Source organism: Halichoerus grypus, chromosome 14, assembly GCF_964656455.1.
Source record: "Halichoerus grypus chromosome 14, mHalGry1.hap1.1, whole genome shotgun sequence".
In the NCBI taxonomy this organism is placed as follows: domain Eukaryota; kingdom Metazoa; phylum Chordata; class Mammalia; order Carnivora; family Phocidae; genus Halichoerus; species Halichoerus grypus.
The window spans coordinates 46288547-46306189 of record NC_135725.1 but is presented as its reverse complement, the minus strand read 5'-3'; the positions used below and the strand labels follow the sequence as shown (position 1 = coordinate 46306189).

General features: G+C 39.8%; 1 long non-coding RNA gene across 3 annotated transcripts in view; it reads right to left on the bottom strand.

The window, feature by feature from the left end:
• LOC118529696 (uncharacterized) overlaps positions 1–17643 on the bottom strand; it is a 406664-nt gene that overhangs the window by 130866 nt on the left and 258155 nt on the right. The gene's annotated exons all lie outside the window — the stretch shown is intronic.

The following is a 17643-nucleotide window of genomic DNA, read 5'->3' as shown; positions in this document are numbered from 1 at the left end:
AAACAAAAAAAGGAAAAGTCTACAAAAATCTAAAGAACAAGAAATAAATGCTATCTTCTGTGACTGTGAGAGGATCTTGTTCTGTAATGTCAGCCAAAGGACAAACATTGTAGGAAGAATAAAACAAAAAATAAAATCAGAGACCAGTATTAGCAGTGTTTACTGTGCGTGTGTGTGTGCACGTGCAGGAGAGGTGTTATGAGGAGTATAAGTACATTTATTTTAAGTGATATCTGCTAAAATAACTAATTCAATGGAATCACTTGGTGAAATAGCAAGTTTTCTGTAGGAAGAGAAAACTTGGAAGTGAATTAACAGAAGAAAGGCATTTTAATTTATTTAATAAATGATCATTGTAATGCCCAATGTTAATTCTCTATGTAACAGCTAGTTGCTACCCTGGTTTTTTCATGTGGGGAGAGACAACAGCCCACATTAGGAATTAAAAATGCAGACCTTTGCTTTCCTGCCTTCCTTGGTGGTGGTGGTCTTTTGACTCTATTGTGGCCATTAAACATAAGGGGAGTTTGTTGGGGAGCATAGAGGAAATGTCTTTCTCCCTGATAAGAATAGAGAGACACTTGGGGAGAATTCGCTTGCTACTCTTGCCTTCCTTGCCCCATCCCCACCACCACTCTTTCCCGCTCTCTTGAAGGTTGAATGAGAATATGGTGCTTGGAATGGCTGTGTCCATCTTGCAGCTATGCAGGGAGCCCTGACACTCTGAGGATGGTAGAGAGAAACACGCTTGGAATAGTTTGGATCCTTGATGTTGTTGAGTCACTGAATCAACCTTGAGACCACCTGCCTCTGGGCTTCTATTATTCAGGTCACTTTTAAAAAAAGATTTATTTATTTATTTTAGTGAAAGAGAGGGCAGAGGGAGAGAGAGAGAAAGAGAAAGAGCACATGAGCAGGGGGAGGGGCTGAAGGAGAGGGATACGGAGAGAATCCCTAGCAGACTCCCTGCTGAGCATGGAGCCTGGCTCATGGCTCAATCTCATGACCCTGAGATTATGACCTGAGTCAAAATCAAGAGTTAGAGGCTTAACCGCCTGAGCCACACAGGCATCCCTTGGGTCACTTTTTAATTACACATTCTATTACATGCAGCCAACCACATTTTAATTAAATAGGGTATCCAATTTTTCACATTTAAGAAGTACTAAAGTGGCAAAAAGCTAACATGATTATAGTTGCATCACAGGTCATTTTTTTACCTGACCAATATCTGCATTCATCAACTCTCCTTTTTTGTAACCCAACATCCGTGAATTTCTCTACAATCGTTGCAATTCCAGAATTCTTAGCTCTCCTTCCCTATGGCATTTTTTCAACCCTCATGAAAAGCCTTTCACCGCGTCTAGCTTGCATTTTAACCCTCCCCAGATTCTCTATTTCTTTGCCATCTCTCCCACCAATCAACATGAAGCATTCCATTAGATCCAGAGGAGTTCTCTGCTTATGTACTCAGGGCTGTCTGCACCCAGTGTGATTTCCTCACTCCCCACCTTCATGTGTGCTTGCTTTCTGCTCAGGGATCACATGGTTTGATTTCATTATTATTTTAATATACACAGACCTTTTTAAGATCTAAGTTCCCAGAGAGGTGGGAATCATGTGTGTTTTCTCTAATCTGTTACAGGGTTTGAAATACAAAGTAATGGTACATGACAGACCAAATCAAACACATGGAATAGAAAATCCACATGTAGAACTGATCCATGAAACTTGGATATATATTTGCCTAATTTATGTATAGCAACCTGCAAAGAGCTGCTGAATAACTAGTCTACTGATCACTGTTTTTGTTCGGTATTCACCCTTCTTTTCTAGTCAAAAATACTTATTAAAATATTTAAAAGCAAATATGCTTATATAGGAAACTTGGAAAAGGCAGATAAAAAGAAACACAAATCACCCAAAACCCTATACTCCAAAACAGTGTTGCTTACCTTTCGGTGTTTTACTTTCTCATTATTTTTTTCTTTGCATAGATTTCACTGGGAGTTTCTTTCTTTCTTTCTTTTTTAAAGATCTTATTTATTTGAGAGAGCGCGAGAGCGAGAGAGTGCAAGCACACACAGAGGGAGAGGGAGATAGAATTGGCAGGGAACCCAATGCGGGGCTCGATCCTAGGACCCTAGGTTCATGACCTGAGCTGAAGGCAGACACTTAACTGACTGAGCCACCCAGGTGCCCCTCAGTGGGAGTTTCTGGTTTTTGTTTGTTTGTTTGTTTGTTTGCAGCCATTAGCCAGGCAAAATCGAGGTGGTAGGAGAAACTAAAGGAGTGTATGTTAGGAAAGGCTCCCCCAAAACTCCTCCTGAGCCCCTAGTCATCATGGAAGAATAATTACAATTTTGATTGCTTATTGTGTTCATGATGTCCTTGAGTTCTCAAAATAACACAGTTGTGAACCAATGTTATTCTTCATATTTTATTTTTATTTTTTTAAATTTTATTTATTTGAGAGAGAGAGGGAGCATGCGAGTGTACAAGTTGGGAAGGGGTAGAGGCAGAGGGAGAAGCAGACTCCCTGCGGAGCAGGGAGCCCGATGTGGGGCTCGATCCCAGGACCCTGGGATCATGACCTGAGCCGAAGGCAAATGCTTAACCGACTGAGCCACCCAGGTGCCCTTATTCTTCATATTTTAAAGATGAGGTACGTAAGTTAGAGAAATTCAGGAGTTTGCCTGAGGTAAAGCAGCTGCTAAGTCCTGAAGTTTTTTCTCTGGTGCTTTTCTACAATTACCAAACCATCAGAACCAGTGGGCAGTTGTTGGTCACTTGGTTCCAGTCCCTTGTATTTTATAAAGTAGACTATCAAGAAGAATGCCCTGGAAATGAATGTTCTTACTTGCTCTTTCTGGGTTCTTGTTAAGCTTTACTGCCAGTCTTTGGCCTCTGTGCCTTTTCCCTCTATGCAATCCATATGTGTTTGCGGAGCCCTTATTTAAATGAGCAGGACCTAGTACTAAACATCATACAGATCACTCCAAATGGTGAACACCAATAATTGCTGAGATCCTAAATTCTAAGAGTTTTGAGGCACTCCTTGATGAAAGATAAGGTCTTCGACTTAATGCTCCCTGTCTCAGGTGCCATCTTTAAAAGCAAGGCCATGCTCTGTGCCCCATCCACCTTTTAAACAGGGTGAACCTTTCAGGGCAGAGCAAAGAGGAGAGATTCTAGAGCCTACAACTGACAGAGGACAGCCAAGATCAGTTTTATTTGGCATGTGTTTGCTTTCTTAAGCCCGAATTGTAGTCAAAACTGGACACAGCTGTCGTTTCTCAAGGAGATTTCACTCCCAGGCTGAATGTTTGGATTTCAGCTCATTGTTTAATAGTTCTAGAATTCAACTGGTCACCGTGAGGCAGGAAGGTTAGCACTCCATTAAGATGGATGGGGAAAGTTCACACCTCTCACTTTTATTTTATTTCTTTGCTTTTCTTTCCATTTGCCTGCATACTCAGCAAAGCTGAAGCCCATTCGCTACACAGTCTGTTTTTATACCCACTGGACTGAAAAGTTGATTTACTGAAGAACTTGGATTTTGCAGGAAAAGGAAAAATCCACAGAGAGTTTTAAAATCTGCAAAATACAACAGGATTATCAGAGGAATAAGAAATCTTATGCTAGATCCTTTGGTTTTTAAATCAATCCCCAAAGAGGTTTTAAACCTCACACATTTTTTGGATGGTTCTTCTGGACATCTCTAGAAATGTTCTTCATATAGTATCTACTAAGAGGGAGAGCTAAAACCAGTATTTATGTGAACTAGTAAGCCAGTGCATTTTTGTTCAGTTAGCTTTTACGAATGTTGATTGGAAAGCATGGAAGGAAATTAACCTTCACTGAGTGCCTACTATGTGAAAGCATCATGCTAGGTATCAGGGGAGACCACGAAGTGTAACACCTAGTTCAGTCCGGTCCCTTTGCTCTGATGAAGAAAAAAACATACACGATTTTCTCTAACACAGGTCAGACTCTGAGAAGTGTTATAGATTCCTGCAACAGGCCCATGGAGAAAAGGACAAGTTCACTGTGACTGAAACATTTAGAGAAGCTTCTTAAAGGTGAGAGTCAAAGGGAATTTGGGAGCTCTGGCAGGAGCAAGGTTAGCGGGGTGGAGGAGTTCTTTTAGTAAAGGGATTAAGGTAAACCAGCATAGGTGGTATGGACAGTTGAGAACTCCTGTCAGTAACCTGTAGTGAATACAGCAGAGAAGGGCTTGATGTCCTTCAACCCCATCCCCTCTTCCTAAACGTATGGAAAGTCTACATTCCCCAGCCTCCCTGTGGTTACATGAGATCATGTGACCATCCTTCTGCAAACGGAATGAAGGTAGAGCGATTGTAGGCCATCTTCTTCTAACTTTCTCTCTTTGCTTGCTGGTTAGCTGAATTCCTAGATTCCAACAAAGACCTCTGAAGAAGCCTTGGCATGTGGCAGTCCCATACAATGGAAGAACCCAGGCTGCTGGAATCATCAAAGAGCAGGCTGCCCACCAAATACCTGATTAGGCTATGAAGTGAGCAAGAATCATTTGGTAAGCCACTGAGATTTGCGAGCTAGCATTAGAGTGGAGACGGTAAGGCTGAAAAGGTGGGTGTAAAAGGCCTATGAAACCCTCTGGAAGCAAGTCATTTACAAGAATTAAGATAATACATTAAATTAAATAGAAATAAGTTCTGAATTTATATATGCCAGCGTCAGCAAGGAGCATAGGTCATTCTTTTCAGTGTGGATCTCTATGAGTCATGATTTTGGGTGCTGGTTTTATGTGTACAACTTAATTTGGGGTCTAAAGTAAAACTTAGGAAGGGGGGGTTTCAATAAAGAGGGTACTTGGGCATTTCATAGCTTATGGAAAGAGGAAAAGAACTCGGTGCTCTGTACGGGGGAGTCTAAAGCTGGTTGGCTTGGGACTACTTTAAAAATAGATTTTATTGCTTTTTTGATTATGAGAGTAATATATATTCCTTGTAGAAAAATTGGAAAATATAAAAATATCAATGGAATAAAATAATAACCATTTGTAACCCTACCACATTCTGGTGTGTTTCATGCCAGTCTTCTTTGTATCTCTCTACATGTATCATATGTAATGTACGGATAAACCATTAAGTTACACCATTTGTACTATGTATAATATATAATCTGTTTTTGCCATTAAAATTCTTCATAAACTTATTCTATATCGTTCTGTAATTTTTTCATTATATGAATATAACATAATTTTTGGCTTTTCCCATAAAGTTGGACACAATTTTTACAGGGTTTTTTCTCTTCCTTTCCTTATTTTAACAAAAACAGATCTCATTATTCATAAATATTTGCCTGTTAATAAATTATTGATTATCCTTGATTATTTTTTTAGGATAGATTCCTAATAGTAGAATTCATGGTCAAAGAGTTTGAAAAATTGTGAAAGACACCAATGAGTATAGGAAACCAGCTTCCTTGAAAAGTTACAGAAGTTTGTTTTCCGCTAACAGAATAGGAGATGACCTGTCTTACCATACTTTCATCTGCATTGAATAGTATCATTAAACAAAAATTATCTACTTTTTACAGTTTTCTCCACAGTCCAAAGACACAAAGATAATAAATCCATGCTATATTTGCTAACTAATTTTCAGTTGCCAGAGAGGCTGTCTTCTGCTAAAGTGGGTACAAGTGTTTCATTTTAAGGAACCGTAAGTATCCCCTGATCATAGTATATAATGAGCTGGTTGCATTTAGTACAGGTTGGACTAAACTATGATGACAAACCATCTCAAAATCTCAGTGGCTTGTTAGACAGAATTCTATTTCTTGCTCAGTCTCCTTGTACTGCAGGTCAATAGTTGGTACTTTGCCCACTCATAATTGCTCTAACCTTGAGAAGGGAATATGGTAAATCATGTTTTTGCTCCTGAAGTTTTTACCTGGAAGGGAATATGTCACTTTTTATAGGTCCTTGGCCAAAGTAAACCATATGACCACACTGACTACCAGGGTGTGGGAAAGGATGATGCCACCCTGGGCCCAGGAGCAGACCAGGAAATAGTCACTAGACAACACTAATGACTAGCACACCCGATTGACCTTTAACCTTTGAGGAAGAGGCTGCACCCATAGCTAACTACCTAGAGTGACTTCTGAAAGCGTTCCTTAGTGCTCTTTTCCCTTCTGAGCTTCTAAGACAAGGGTCAGCAAACTGTGGCCTATGGGGCCAAATGTGACCTGTTGTCTGCTTTTGAATGGTTTAGGAGTTAAGAAGGTTTACATTTTTAACAGGTTGGAAAAACTCCAAAGGAAAATAATATTGTATAATGCATAAAAAATTATGTGAAATTCATATGTGTGTCCATAAATAAAGTTTTACTAGGACATAGCCATTGTTACTTGTTTAGTATTCTCTATGACTGCTTTTGTGTTATAGTAGCAAAGTTGAAGACACTTACTATGCAGCCTATGGTCATTTTAATACGGCTGCCCCCCCCCCCCAATCACCTTTTGGGAAGTGATTATTTCATAGATGTTTCAAATTCAGCTTATTAGATTCAAAATAAAAAAGGTTTTTAAAAATATCTCCTCAGGGTGCATGTGCGTAGTTACCAAGGCTATGGCTGAGCCATGGATGGAAAGAAGCATAATGAGAATTGAGACCCAACAGCCAGATCGGACTGGAATTAGAGATGAAGGCTATTGGAAGTACCTGGAGGCTGCCTAAATTAGACATCGCGGTGGTTAGCTAGACCATATCAGTTTCTCTCTGGGATCTTTCACCTTCCTGAGGATTTGTTATATAAATCTGCTCAATGTTTTAGAATCGACCTGGATGCAAACATAAGCCCTCATTGCTTTCTGTTAACATTAAAACATAGAAAACAAAGGAAGGAAAGATGGGCTCCCCGAGTGGAGGAAAAAACCCAGGTTTTGCCATCTCCTTCCCCAGCCTATTGCTGCTGGAAGATACCACTTTACTTTCAACTGTGATTTTAAAAAGATGTTTTGGATTTTTCCTCTGAGGTTTCATAAGCATTTAAATGGACTTGGCTTTCTGGGTGATTTACCAGCTGCACTGTGTGAGGTTTTCAGTGTATCATGCTCCATCCATTGTCAACATACTCCTTGTGTTAAAACTGGGATTTCGGAAGTAACGTGTTGATCCAGTGACGGAATGCCATTTCTCTTCATTTAGTGTCCAAGCAATGATGCGCCCAGTTAGTAATGCTAGGAACGAGATGGGAGGCTCAGACATACATATTCCAGCTGAGGTCAAGATCTATTCTTTTTAAATGTCAAAAATGACATTTCTAATACCCATGTATATGGATTCTATTTATTTGTGCACTTAAATTAACTCCTTTCTAATCCAGCTTCCACGGCTGCCAAAGGCTTGTTCTGAAAGGCATTTTCTTCTCGACTAGTCATAACTCACAACTACTTCTCATTGAAGGGGCTCTCATGGCTTCATGCCATAGTCAAAAGTATAGGAGGTTAGTTTCATCTAATTTCAGAGGGTAAGTTGGACCTGGGTTGGCAACAGACACCTCTGATAGCTGCTATTTTCCCTTTCTTCTCTTGAGATGGGTCCTTATTTCATTCTCTTTCTTTTTGCATTTGGCCAGTTTTCTTATAAAAGACTTATAAAAGTATTGAGCATTCTATGGCTTTCAGAAGGAGATCACTATTAGAATATTGTTTGCATGTAGACTTTTTTTTTTAAAGATTTTATTTTTTTGAGAGAGCAAGAGAAAGACAGAGAGAGAGAGAGCGAGAGAGCGCGAGCATGAGTTGGGGGGAGGGGCAGAGGGAGAGGGAGAAACAGACTCCCTACTGAGTAGGGAGCCAGACATGGGGCTCGATCCCAGGACCCTGGGATCATGATCTGAGCTGAAGGCAGACGCTTAACTGACTGAGCCACCCAGGCGCCCCTGCGTGTAGACTTCTAATTATATGATGCATATGGACACATCTCACTAAAGATTAAGTGGCTGTGATTTCCGATCTAAGGATATATGATTTCAGGAGTGTACTCATGAGGACGGTGGGACAGAACTGTTGAAAGTTAGGTCACCCAGGAAAATCTAGGACATATAGTTATTCTGCCCATAGAGTATCTGCCTGACTATGTAGAACACAGGAGATGATTTGGGGCTGAAAAGAAATTGATATTGTGATAACAACAATAATGTATTATGGTCATAGAGCAGTCTCACTTATATTACCTCATTTAATACTCTCAAATTTCCTCTGAGACAGGAAGGCAAGTGTTATCATCCAAATTTCAGAAATAAGAAAATTGACTTAAAATGACTACGTGACTCACCTAAGGAAGTCATACTGGATAGACATAAGATCTAGTTCTTTGCTCCTGGTTAATTGCATTCTTTTGTGATGCTATTTCCTCAAGACTGGTAGTATAAGGTACTGACCACAGGATATCCTCTGATGTAGGACGGCAGGTGGGTTTTTCTTTTAAAAATAAATCCTTAATTCAGATTAAGTCTTGAATCTTTGAGTTGGGTTCTTTTTGGTCAAATCTTTATTGCACAGCTATACTGGACACTTGCCAAACTCAGGACTAGCTCCTTTCTCTAGCTATGGCCCAATTTTTATTTCTTCTAAAATAAGATATTTTCAGACATCGAGAAAACAAAATCCAGTCAAGTTATTATTATGTTGCCGATTTGTTTTTGTCTCAAAACTTTATACATTATTTATTCCTTACCACATGGTTTTCAGTCCTCTGTGAAATTTTTACCGCCCCCCCTTTTTTTAATATATGTATCTAGCAGATCAGGGTATCTCAACTCCAGAGGTGGGGATACTGAGAGGATTGGACATCTGATTCAAAGTAGAGAAGTGTTCTGGATCTTTTCATAATCTTTTTTGGGGGGCAGAACTGATTGATAGCAAAGACATCCAAACAAGTCTATATTTCATTTGAGGAGGGTTCATGGTTGGGATCCTCTCTGTTCTTTAGCAGCAAGGTAAATAGCAAGTAAGGGCAACTTTTAGACAAAGGTTAATCCTTGGAACTTGAAAAGCATTGCATGTTCCATATATTATAATAAAATAAAATAAGAATCCTGAGAAAGGTGCTCTAGATCTTGGATTGATTTATATTAGAATAACATTTAACAAATTTTTAAATAATTACCTGTTTTTCATAAGGAGAAGGAAAAATGTTAAATTTATAATGAATATTACCAGGGCGCTTTTGACCAAAGACTTTCTAAAACAACTTTATAAATGATTGCTTGGTGGTGGTATCAGGTAACCAAGGTCAAAAAAAAAAAAAAAATATGGTGTCAGATAACCAAGTTCAAAAATAAAACAAATGTCGCATTGGTTCATATTAGAAAGAAATAAAGATTTCCCCCCCTTCAATGAAGAATTCTCTTTTTGTTCAGTCCTAAGGGACAGTTTCATGTCAATCTGACAATATAGATTTAATTTCTGAGTTTCACAAACTTACTTTTCCATTTGCTCACCCAAGAAAGGTTGAAATATAATGCCAAACTTACTTTTATAAAAAATATTAATATAGATACACAATCATGACCATTTATGAAAACAGTTTCCTTTAAACCTTATTCTTTGGTGGGCAGGACAGCTCAAAAGAAAAGCCAGGGATAACAATAGCCAAACTATGGAAAGAGCCTAGATGTCCATCAACAGGTGAATGGGTAAAGATGTGGTATATATACAAAATGGAATATTATGCAGCCATCAGAAAAAGAAATCTTGACATTTGCAACAACGTGGGTGGAACTAGAGGGTATTATGCTAAGCGAAATAAGTCAATCAGAGAAAGACAATTATCATATGATCTCACTGACATAAGGAATTTGAGAAATAAGACAGAGGATCATAGGGGAAGGGAGGGAAAAATGAAATAAGACGAAACCAGAGAGGGAGACAAACCACAAGAGACTCTTAATCTCAGGAAACAAATGAGGGTTGCTGGAGTGGAGGGAAGTGAGAGGGATGGGGTGGCTGGGGGATGGACATTGGGGAGGGTATGTGCTATGGTGAGCGCTGTGAATTGTGTAAGACTGATGAATCACAGACCTGTACCGCTGAAACAAATAATACATTATATGTTAATAAAAAAATTTTTTTTAATTAAAAAAAAAGAAAAGCCAGGGATAGGGGTGGGGGGAGGGTGGGGGCAAATAGGCCCATGTGACTCGTGAGTCCAAAACTCTCCCCCATCCCTGCCCATCTCCCAACCTTATCAACCTTGGTTTTACTATGGAAGCCCCTGCCCATCAGGGAAACATTTATACCTTCTATCTTACAATATATTAGATTTCTGTTCCTATGATCTATATTTTAGATTTCTCAAGGAGAGGGTGGTGGGAATGGAAGGGCATTTCAGGTGGAGAAAATAACATAAGCAGAGACCTAGAGATGGAAATTAAAGGTATAGTGAGAAATTGGATTGCAAAGTCATGATGGGTCCAGATCTTGGGTCCTAAATGCCAGCCCTTAGGGAACTGTATTTTGTTCTATAAACAACAGGATGCTATTTTTGTGTGCTTTTGAGGAGAGTGAGACTGAAGACAGTGGAGTCAGGTGCAGGCAGCGTTGATGTTGCGGTTAAGAGGCAGAACCAGGAGATCTCAATGTTAAAAACATTGAGAAATTGACATGGCAACTGATGCCCACTCTGCCATTGCCCTCTAGCTGTAGGCATGACAACCTCAAATAAGGGTGGTGGGTCTTGCTCTCTAGGAGCTTACTGTCTATCCAAGTTTGAAAGTGGAGATGTTGACCGTATTAATGACAGGATGTCTTCCAAAAAGCACCATAGGTAATTCTGTAGTTTCAAAAACTAATTCTGTAGTTTCAATAACTAATTTTATGAGCATGCTGGGAGGATCCATTTTGCAGGGGCAGATTTATGTGAACCCAGAACACAGACTGGCAGAGAGCTTACTATCTACATTTTTCCTATATTCAGTTCTCTCAAGTTAAATCTTTGGGGAAATCATATTGCATTCAGAATGTTGCTTTGTGAGCATAAAATCTGAGTAAGTTATAAGAATTAGATACTATTAAATTTACCTAATTATTACCTAAAATTAAAATGATGACTCAGGAAAGCTGGAGACACTGATCTCTTGAGAGAGATCCCTTGTCAATGGAAACAGATACCTGATGTCAGAGACTCTGACTTCCTTTTCTCTCAACAGTGTTTGGATGAACCCTGCCAACATTTATCTTCCAGACTCTCTGTGTTTCTGTTGCCTATGATCCCATGATCCCTTCTGCCTCAACCTCAAATTCATTCTTTTGATAAATTAATAACTAAAGGCCAGGCCCAGTTATCAGCATTACTATTTCTAGGAATCTATCTTTCAGAAATAATTATACCAATCAGTGAAAATATATATACAAGGATGTTAATTGCAGCCTTGTTTATAATCCCCAAAATTAGCAATGAGCTCAGTTGTGGGATTGGTTTAATAAAAATGGTATATTTATATAGGCATACTAAGCAACCGTTAGAAAGAATACATGCAACAGTACATACGGACTTGACAAGATATAAATAAAAAATGCTTTTATAAAAATAAGTGGTATGCCAATAGGTATAGCAGGATTCCACTTTTGTGCAAAAGAAATGCACATATATGTGCTGTTTGTGATGATATATACATATATGCATACATGTACATGTATATTCTTAGAGATCAGATATAAGCACAAGAAAAATCCAGGAAAGGAACGCACTCAAATGCTATAGGGGCTAACCCTGGGGGAGGGGTGGGATTGTATGTTGGAGATGATCTAAGGCTTTCACCTCTTCCTTTATGTACGCATACACACGTACACACACACACATGCAGTGGGATCGTGGGTGCAATTTATTTTGGGTTTTTTTCCCCTAAGAACCTTTTTCTTTCCTTCTCTTGCCTACCAGTGTCCCAAAACCTTATGATTTTAAGAAAATCACTATGTAATAGGATACATTACTATTAGGACACATTATATGATAAATGATTCTAGGATAAATTGCTATCCACTGTAGAAATGAATGAATACTATCAAAGAAGTATAAACTGAGCCTCTGCGCTCCTAGGAAACAGAGATTGCTTCCAACTGCATGGGAGTGGGAGTCGAGAGACAGTGAAGAGGTGGCAATATTTTCTATTTCCCACAGCTACCGAGACCATAAGCCTTGCTTTCACAAAGCAAGCAGCCCACTTTTAAATAGTCGGTAACACTGCTCCCCTTAAGTCATCAAAGTGCCTGTGGATTCCAGGACTTGAAGCACCCACACTCCATCTCCCTAACCGCCTCTTGAGTTGGAACCCGCCACGGTTATTTCACGTGAGACTCTGAGTTTCCAATTTTTGGTTCACAAAATACGTTCCCTCTACCTATAGGTCCAGACACAGCACTTCGCGTGGAACATTACTTGACAAATAGTTGCTACTTCGTGGATTATCACTTATGTCGAAAAAAAAAATAACACTACTTGATGATGATCTTTGAATTCAAGCCTCTTATCTTTCCTCTCTAGAAGGACAAGATGATTGCTTGCAGCTTCCCCAAGCCCTCTAATCAAGCACAGGAAACTACCAGAATGCAATGAACTCCAACCAAAGATTCCTTTTCTTACCAACGTTACGGAAGAACACTTACAGAGTGTTTCATGAATGAATGAACGCAGAATACGCCAAAGGAAGAATGGTCAGATAATTAAACCCAAGCCTGCAAGATTGAATGACCTCAATTGGCAACCCTTAACGCCCAGTCACAAACAAATGGGACCAGGAATGCTTTTCTCTCACACTTGCTGGGAGGCGCATGCACCCACCACCTCCTGCCATCCATCTCCTCCCTCCCTGATTTGTGTCTGTTTTTGTTAAACAGTGGATCTTGCTATGCTTTTCAGAAAGCTGACAAGAAGCAAGCTGAAAATTAAAAATGGGTGCCGAGAGGCTTTACAGGAGTCTAAATAAACAGCTCGACAGGAAAGACGTGTGGCAGGCTAAAGTTTCAGGCTAGTGGTCGGAGATAGTTAAAAGACATCCATATAACAGAAGGCTGTGTTTGTTTTCCCTGTCCCGGCTCTAGCAAATTTATTGGGTTATCTGTCTTATTTTGACACTTGGGTGTTTAAGGTTTCTGTTCTAGGTGTCTAAAGACTAAAAAAAATTATTGTACAGCTTACATTCCTGGCAGAGGCTCTGACATGTGCTAGCTGAAAAGTTCCTATCTGCCAGTAATTTTGCAGGAAAAGCCTTGTGGAACTGGGTTTTCACAGAGGGTCCAAGAATCCTCTGCAGAAAACACCGAGAACAAAGGGGTTATTTTATTTCTAACCCTATCATCCAAATGTTCAGTAAAGTGCTGCCACCCAGCTACGTTCTTCTCATTGTTCTGCTTTTGCTCACCCTGTAACACACAAGGAGCATTATTGGTGTCATGTAAAGGGAGAGATTTTTCCATCAGTGGAGCTCGCAATCAACGTAGATTGACAAGATCCCGTTTGATTTGCTTTTGAGGTTAAAAATGCGTGGTAGTGTTGAGTGGACACTAGGTGTTATGATAAAGCAACATTTATAGTCATGTGTGTAGAAAATATTGACATTTTGATGACTGATGTACAAAGCCACCCACAAGGAATGTTGCTATATTCTCAGAATACAAATTTCAAAATAATTTTACTTAAAAATGCCTAATTCCTCATAGATAGCAAGGCTACCATAACTAATTAAGGGGAGGTAGGGAATTTAAAGAGTTCTCTGGCATAAACCTATTTTCACTCACTCATTCGTTCATTCATTCTTCAAATGGCTTTCAGTGACTACTCAGGATTTAATGGTTTAATTGTTAGCAAGTGTGGGGAAAAGTATAAAACACAGTCTGTGGCTCTAATAGAAATTCTGTTTCTTCTCTCATCATCTTCTGTAGGGGACAATCTGCTAAGCATAGTCTGGTCAAATTTTCATGATATCGGGTGATCAGCATTAAGCCAAGGCAAGAAAAACAGTTTACAATTTACAGTTTATGGTTCCCCCAGGGCATGTAGCTTTGCAGCAGCTGAGGCAATCTGAGCACATTGTCATTTCCTTCTTTGTCAGTTTTCCTTCTTTTCGGTTCTCCATGGCCTAAGATTGGGACTTGGCAGCTCGTAGCTACAGTGTCTTCTCCTTATAATGTTCTTGGCAGACTTATAACCCAGGCCACCGGACAAATGCTTTTGTTATCTTGTCTTCCTTCCCTTGTTTTCATCGTGAACATTTGCATGTCCCTCTTCACCTCATTGTTTGCGGAAGTTTCAGTTTTGTGCAAAGGGCAAAGATTTTTGGGATCGGCATACCTGAATTTGAAGACAGATAGTGTAACTTCATTGGTGGGTGACTCTGAGCCTTGGTTTATCATCAGTAAAGATGTGGATATATCTTGTCTATTTCATAGGATTATGAACCTGACACATGATCATGTACTTGACCGAAGCTTGGCTCCTGGCTCTAGTGAGTGGTTAAAAAAATGCCCACTCCTTCCTTGAGTCCTATGGAGAAATGAGGCCTTTGAGAGAGTCAAAGAAAACATTGGTGTCATAGAGATTTTATAGTTCATTGCTTTCCTGTTCATTTTGGACAAATGTGCTGTACATTAATTTCTTTTAAAAAGCAAGGAAAATTCATGCCTCCTCTGGGGATGGGACATAACCTAGCATTCCAGATCGTATTGAGCACATACTATATCCAAGTCCTAGAACAGGTTCTGGGAGAGATACAAATACATAGCCCAAAGCGTATTTTCTAGTACCTTAATAACATCTTGAGCTAAGATTTGTATAGTAAAAGGTTGAATAGTAATCAAAATAAGTATTTCATGGATATTACTAAGAAGCAGGCACTTACTAATTGACTAAGTTTTTTTTTTCCTGTAGAGCTCCTCACAGAGACTTTAATATCATAATTTACATTAAGAATCTCTAAGAAAGGAATAGTAAGTAAAGCTTTCTAGACTTCCATGGTCATGGAATTCTTTAATTTATTTTAATTTTGTCTTTATGGCAATCTTAGGTATAGAAAGATAGACTGGGATCGTAGAAGGTGAATGCTAAAGTGAAGAATCAGAACTTTACCCTAAGGCACTGGCATTTCTAGAAAGGCAAGTGTCATGATTCAAGTATTTCATGTTTTAGGAAGGGTGGGTCATTGGTGAGAATCAAGAGAACGGGTTTTTCCAAGTAGAATGGTTAGGATCTAAACTAGATTGCTGTTAAAAGGAGATCCGAGACTGTGATGTAGAGTCAGCAGGTAGTTGAAAGCTCTTAACAGTGATTTTGGAAGTGAGAATGAGAGACCCAGCCACAACAGTTGTGGCTCGAGAGGGTTTTATTCAGGATAGGAAAGATGAGGGCGTGTTAGATGATCAAGAGGAAAACCACAACAGGGAGAGGACCATGAATGGTCCTGGAGGGAGTGAGGAGAACTGTGGGATCAAGTCCCTGGAAACAGTGGAAGGGAATAAGGAAGAGAACATAGACGGGGAAGGAGCCAAGACTTGTAGCACATAGAAGACAGAAAGGAATACAACTTTGATTTCATAATGCAGTCTTCTATGCATACCAGCTAGATCCAGCAAATGCTGTCTTTCTTTTTCATTGTCATAGGTACGTGTCATAGAAATGATGTTCTGAAATGTGCAGACATGGAAACTTGCTCAAGGTCACATAGCTACTGAAGGGCAGAACAGATGCTTGAAAAATCACAAAATTCCAAATGATAGTCTTGAGTGGATACTTCCTTGCTTTGACATAGGCAATCCAGTAGATAAAAAAAAAAGGCTTCAACATGGCCAGAGATGGGGCTGCCTTCTGGGGGGAAAGGATGGGGATAGGAAAATTAGATCCAAGCCTCCCCTCCAAGCCAGCCTCAGGAACAGCCTGGATGATCCTTGAGCCTACAGCTTAATGTTGTCATGCTAGAACTTGCTGGGTTACTCAAGTAGAGATGGAGGAAACTGATCTGTCTTCTTCCATGACAGTATATATTTTTATATGTGTGTATGTGCTTATGTGTTTGTGTATTTAGATACCTATAAATGTGTAAACATAGATATCTTCATGTATATATCTCTGTAGAGCAAGGCACACTTAAGCTTCCCAGTGAATGATATCCTCATCTCTTTCAGACAGGTACATAGCCCTTTGGTTAAGGGGAGAGTTCCCTTGGGAGAGGAGCAGGCAGTTCTTGTGAGCTTATCTCTTATAGGTCTGGACACTGGGCCCTCAGCTTGTGTCTATAGTTGATGTTCTCCTGGCAATTCTCTTAAATTGATCAGGGCCCAGTGACCTCCTATGGTTGAGTTTTCTTCACTTCTCTGTGTGGTTTTTTTTTTCCACATCTTCCATTTCACTTAGAAGATTCTGCTCTAGTTCACTGCACCCTTTGGCTTACAGTCTCCCAACTTGTATCCCTGGCTGTCTCTTGGCATAAGGCAATGTGCATATCTCTTCCATTCTCAGAGAGCAAAGGGCGGCTGGGACACTAATTCGGGCTCTCTCTCTCTATATCCAATTCCATGAAGCCACCACCTACACACCACTGCTAGGTGACTTCATGTTGGATCATGTCTTCTTCATGAAGATTGTAGTACATGGCATAACCTTAGTAAGTTAGGATTTCTTCTTTGCTACCTTCCTCCCCAATTTACCTAAGGTTTCTCATTTCTAACTGAGCCCTACACAAACTAGTTGAACTCTGGGAGACTCTGTATCTTCACATCTCTGCTCTCCTTCCTCTTATTCTCTTTGATGTCCCCTTCCCTTACAGAAGGACTGCTATTTCTTTCTTATTGGGTCAGGATTTTCCTCAATTTTAACTTCTTTCTCACTTATACAAGCTACATGATTTTGCCATAATGGCACAGAGATGTTTAGAAATACTTGCTACAAATATAATGTATAAAAACACTGGTTAATATGTGAGGGTTGTAAATTACCAGTATTACCAAATGACAATTTGCTCCTTCCAAATTAATTAAACAAAAACACACACACTACAGCAAAAAGCAAAGGAATAGGCTTGAGATAAATAAAACATAATTCCTGCATTTAGGGAGTCATAATCTTGTGGGGAAGATAAGGTTATTTAGACAATGGAAACATGAAAGGGTATAAGGAAGTAAACGGTCCATGAGAAAAGAGCTGTGGGAATGCGTAGATAGGAGCAGTCATATCTGGCTGAGACCATCAAGAAGGACATCTAGAAGGAGATGGCTTTGGAGGGGAGTCTGGAAGGACTGGGCACATCGTAAATGGCAACAATTAATTCAAGACTTCCCTCCAAGTCCTGCGGAACAGGCCCAGAAATGGAACACATTCTACAGATGGCTAGTGTGGGGGGCGGGGCCATTACTGTTTGGGTATAGAAGCACTTTAAAGGCATGAATGAGTAAAGGTTGCCTAAATATAGCTGACCTCAGAGCACAAGCTAAGTGAGGATGCCAAATGCAACCAAAAGCTTGCCAATGGACTGTTGAGGCTGCGAGTGAGTAAAGAAACAGGAGAGAAACGGCCTTAGCCAGAATGAGGAAATGGGAGAAGGGGAAGGTTGTAGATGGAGAGAAGGAATGCCACAACCTTGGATACGGAGCATTACCATGGGT